Below are 5,543 nucleotides of genomic sequence, written 5' to 3' on the forward strand. Positions count from 1 at the left end.
CCCACCTGTTGCCAAGTACACATACAAAACAAAGCAATAGCCAGATAATTTCGGTGAGAAAGATATTCCCAGTAAAAGAAACATAACAAGTAACATATCAACAACATTCTTTCAAGACAACATAATCAAATCAGACGAATGATATGCATGTCTTTAAAATAGGGATATCAATTCTGATAAACAAGGGATTGTTGCTGTGCTTTCGGGATACCGAGGATGAGATCACGTAACGACTCACCGACTCTCTCAATCGAGGTGGTGCCACGTATCCCACTCCTCTAGACTTTGGTGCGACTAGAAGGAGTATGCTGACTCTAGGTGAACCTCTACACCCAGGCCACTCACAGTATAGCCCCCAAAATGTCTAAACAAAAAGGGTTGTTCTGCCCGCTGAAATCAAAGGTTTGGCTCAAGATGAATGCATAATAAACCATAAACATTAAGCCATATAACAAAAGCTAGAATAACACAAAACACAAGTTCCACGTGCTAGAACAAGTATTGATGCAAGTATGTGATTTTAAGGGAAACTCGAGAACCAACTGTCCCGAGTATTCTATCCCGCTAACGATGACTGCTTTTACCTTTCAATGCAAGTAGCTCCAACTCTGGATAAGCTACAACAAAAGATTGTATCAAAAACTATACAACCAAAACAACACAACTGCTCAAGGTAATCTCTTTACCGCTCTTCGTCCAACTCTTGACGATCAAATTCTGCCAACACAGGGCTCGACAAACTCCAAACGAATCTGTACGGAGGCAAAGAAGATCAAAAACGACGATCAAAACTCAATAGCCAAAGTTCTACGATTCAAAACGGTTCAAAATCTCAAAACTCAAACCGGCGGCATAACGGCTATAAACTGATCAAACCGGAAACGCAGACAGCATTACAATAACGATACTAACTCATAACAAGGCTAAGACAACAATAACAAGGCAATTCCAACACATCTCAAAATCTCATTTCAAAAATAGGCTTCCAAAAATCATAACAAATCCGAACGTCGCTCTATTTCAAAACCGACTGAGTATAAACGATCAAAACTCTGCCAAAAACAACATACTTGAAACTCAATCGATTCTAACAACATCCAAAAATTATAATGTATCTGATCGTAGAAAAACTTACGATATAATGAAGCTCTCGCTGCAGTGATTGCTAATATGTCTTTAGAAATAAATTCTAACGGCCGGATCAAGCTCGGACTAAAATCCGAAAGCTTGAAGAAATCTTGGAGGCGCTTCAATGGAGGAGCTCGGCCAAAGGGAGGAGAAGGAATGAATAGACCAAGTCAAACCATTTTGCATAATATATAAAAACTCAATTTTGCACTTTAGTCCCTGAAATTTCCAAAATTTGTAAAATAGATCTTGATCAAAATCAAGTCGGCTCTTGAACTCTGAAAACTCTGATTATCTCAAATAAGCTCAATTAAGATAAAATCGGGGCATTACAAAAACTGAAACGACCCTAACCTCTAAACTTAATTAAATAATAAAGAAAATACGGATTTTTAAAAATTTTGCCATGACTTGTTTGAAAGTAAACAAAGTCACCCTGTCGCACACATCAATTATAAGTAAACGTGATAAAAAGACATCCAAACTGCGATAATCATAAACTGCGAAAGGAAAGGCAACCCCACACGGTTGCAATAATAGCGATAACAAATTTCAAGACTAATATTTAGGCACAGGGAAAACACATCCTGGCCAATACTGAAAGTACTCAGACTAAAATTCTTTATTTCAAACATATTCTTATGCGGAACTTAAAAGTAGCAACGGTCATAGGGCCTTGCACCGCCGGCGACCTCAACCTCAAGGATCCTGCCCCTCGATCTCTAGATACTCCTCCTCACCTGACAATCAAACAAGCATAGTAATTCTAATGACTCAGCAAGCATAAACAGTGTAATAACAAGGGTTTAAAAAATACCTGCAGTAATACTCAAAGTACTGTACATAATATACTTTGCAACTTAAACTGAAATATGCATGATACAAGAGAATGAGACAACCTGTAAACAATGAACTCACGCTATGAGACTTTTGATCTTTCTTAACCTAACATGAAACTGAACTTGTAACTGAACATGATACTTTCATAAACTTTCCTTGAACTTTACTTTCTTTTCTGAGAACTTAGATCATTGATTGTGACGTTTCTCCTTTAATAATTTGATCGATCATGGCTACAGTGCACTATGCCGGCAAGGACATTGAGATTACTCCCGATGCCGCATTGCCCCTTTTTTGTTAAGAAAAATCAGGATTTCTCCCAACTCCTCCAAACCCCTCTGTTGGCAAGGGAAATCAGGATTTCTCCCAACTCCTCCAAGCCCCTCTGTTGGCAAGGGAAATCAGGATTTCTCGCAACTCCTCCAAGCCCCTCTATGTCACAAATCAATTCATTTTATTCAAAACTTCACTTTCTTTACTTGTAACTTTAACCTTTCTTAAGATGCAAAAGAAGTGATACACTTTGCTTACTTTACTCGACTCGAAGACGAGAACTCATGCACACGAATATGCAACTATAGGAAATGAAACTCAACTAAAAAAAATGTGGGTGTTAAGTGTGAAAGTGGCTGCCCCTAGGTGGAAATACCCAACCTTAGCTCTAATTCTCACAAACAAGGCATAACCCGAGCAATCAAACCGAAAAGCCCTTATCTCGACCTTACCTTAACCGAATTCTACCCCGCTCGAACCGACACTCTCCAAACACTAAAAACTAACCATAGGACTAGGTTATGACTTCATTTGACATCCCAAGCAACCCAATCAACAAACATTTTCGGACAGCCCCTTTTTCCCTCAAAATTCTGCACAAACACCTTAGACTTAAAAGACCCTTAACCTATCCAAATCTTAACCGAAATGAGCTAATTTTATATCGACGCGACCACAACATCATAACCTTGATCTAGGACCATTCCATGACACGACCATACCTGATTTGATGCCTCCCCTGCCCCGAATTCAGACACCCCTGCCCAAAGAAAACATCACCCTACATCACTTCTACTTTGAGGAAACAATCCCAAGTCCTTTTTCCTTACTTCTACCTCCTTCCAAACCACCATATACACTTACTAACACCTCTTGGGACTTAACACAAACACCTAGGCAGCCCTCAACCTCTCTTCAACCCCACAATTCGAAAACACCAAGATTATGCACCAATGTGTCTTAAATTCTTGAACAATCAATGAAGCCAAATGCCAAACAACAAAATGCATACACAACCTTCAAACACAGCCCTAACACCATATAAATTCAAAAATTTAGGGCATGAATTTCTGAAAAATTCGAAATATGGTAATATGCAACAAAACCCTTCATGTCTCAAGACACAATTTACCATACAACTCTTTAAAACTCATGCATAACCAAAATTCGAAAATATAACATGACCCCTTGCTGAAAATTGTTAAAAACCGAACACAATATGTCAAAAACATAGGCATTTCAAAAAATTTCAAAAGATTTAGCTCAAGAACATAGATAGCTAGCTTGAATGCCCAACAAAAGTCTATACTTGCCTCTACCAAGAAAACTCAAAGAAATGAAGGAGAAAGGGTGCACAACTCGGCCCTAACACCAAGATGCACCTCCTACACACAAACACCGTTCAGCTACGGCGGCTTAGGGGCGGCGGCCGGAGGGCTGGAGGAGACGGAGGCCGAAGGGGAAGAGGGAAATGAGGAGAGGGGGGTGGCGGCTCAAGGAGAAATGGGAGGCTAGGGTTTGTAACAAATGATTTAATTTGTGTTTAAAAGTTTGAGTGTGTAGTGTGTACATGTGTGTGTAAGCATAGGTGTAAGTATATAAAAGTAGGTGTGAGTGTTGCTTTTAAGAAAGTACAACTTTAAAGTACTACAACTTTTGCCTACTAACTTACACTAATAAAATCCCTAAGTTTAAAAACCCCAAATTAAAAATATTATATTGGGTTTTACTTATTCGGGTTTAATAAAATTCTAACTTTTGAAAAAGTTAAAGAATAAGCCCAATATTGCGATATAAAAAAAATGATTTTTGATACCCGAAAACTTCTAACTTTCAAACTCTCATCTAATTTTCCTCCTTCCTCCCTACTTAACTTTTTAAAATAAAATCTTGGAATTTACCGCCGAAATCCACCATCGCCGAACACCGGAACCGGAAGTCACTGACTCAAAAATCTCAATAATAAATAACTTAAAATATTTGAGCACTTAAACTTTAAAGAAAACTTAAACAATTAATTCCAAGCAATTAAAAAAAATCATAATTATTGAAAAATAATTTAGGCATGAAATTTAAATTATTAAATTCTAGGTGCTACAAAAACATACTTGAGATGTTTTGAAAGCGTCTTCAGTTCGACCACTGGTGCCTGCAAAACAGATGGAAGGCGCCGAGTATTAGAGATTGGTGAAGATATATAAGAGACATTACCTGATTGAGGTAGCTCAGGAGCATTGTTCATAATTCTCTCAATCTTTTTCAATTCTTCACTGTATCCAATTCCATCATCCTGCTAAATGGGTGCAACAATAGCCACCTCTAGCTCATCTTTTCCTGCATGCTCACAATAATCTTATGCCAAGTAATCCACAATATCAACGTGATATACACAATCATCACTGTTGGAAAATTTCATGGCATCATAAATATTGAATTTCACAACCTCTCCATCAAATTCCATAGTGAGTGTGCCACTGTGAACATCAATTTTAGTCATGGAAGTTTTCAAGAATGGTCTGCCTAATAAAATAGGACTATTGTGATCACCGTTTTTCATGTCAAGCACATAAAAATCTGCAGGAAATACCAAGTCATTTACTTGCACTAACACATCTCCCACTATTCCCCTAGTATATGTATTAGACCTATCAGATAACTGAATAACAATTCCAGTTTTATTCAATGGACCAAGTTTCAAGGATGCATAAATAGAATATGGAATAACATTGATTGATGATCCTAGATCTAACATGGCCTTTTCAAGTCTAACATTCCCTATAGTGCATGGGATAGAAAACATACTCGGATCCTTGCATTTTGCGGGCAATTTTTGTTGGATCACAGCAGATACATTCTCACCTAGCTCCACTTTTTGACAACCCTTCAATGTCTGTTTCCTCTTTGATGTGCATAATTCTTTCAAAAACTTCGCGTATTGAGGTATCTGCTTAATAGCATCTAGCAACGGAATATTCACCTCACATCAACGAAAAGTATCATAAAGTTCCTTTATCCCTTCATCTTTTCTAGACTCCTTAAGTGCTAAGGGAAAAGGTGCAACAGGCTTATATTCAGAAAGGGGAGGAAACTTACCTCTTGGAGCTTCTTCCTTGGATGCTTCTCCATCATTCGCCTTTGGTTCTTCTTGTGGCTTCTCCTTGGGCGAAGCCTCAACTTCTTTCTCCTTGATTTTCAACTCCTTCCCATTCCTTAGAGTAATTGCACTTGCGTTCTCTCAGGGGTTCGAAATTGTTTGTGATGGTAAAACGTTGGAATTCTGTGCTTCCAACTTGTTGATTGCA

The sequence above is a fragment of the Henckelia pumila genome, chromosome 4, assembly GCF_033568475.1.
Source record: "Henckelia pumila isolate YLH828 chromosome 4, ASM3356847v2, whole genome shotgun sequence".
NCBI classification, from domain to species: domain Eukaryota; kingdom Viridiplantae; phylum Streptophyta; class Magnoliopsida; order Lamiales; family Gesneriaceae; genus Henckelia; species Henckelia pumila.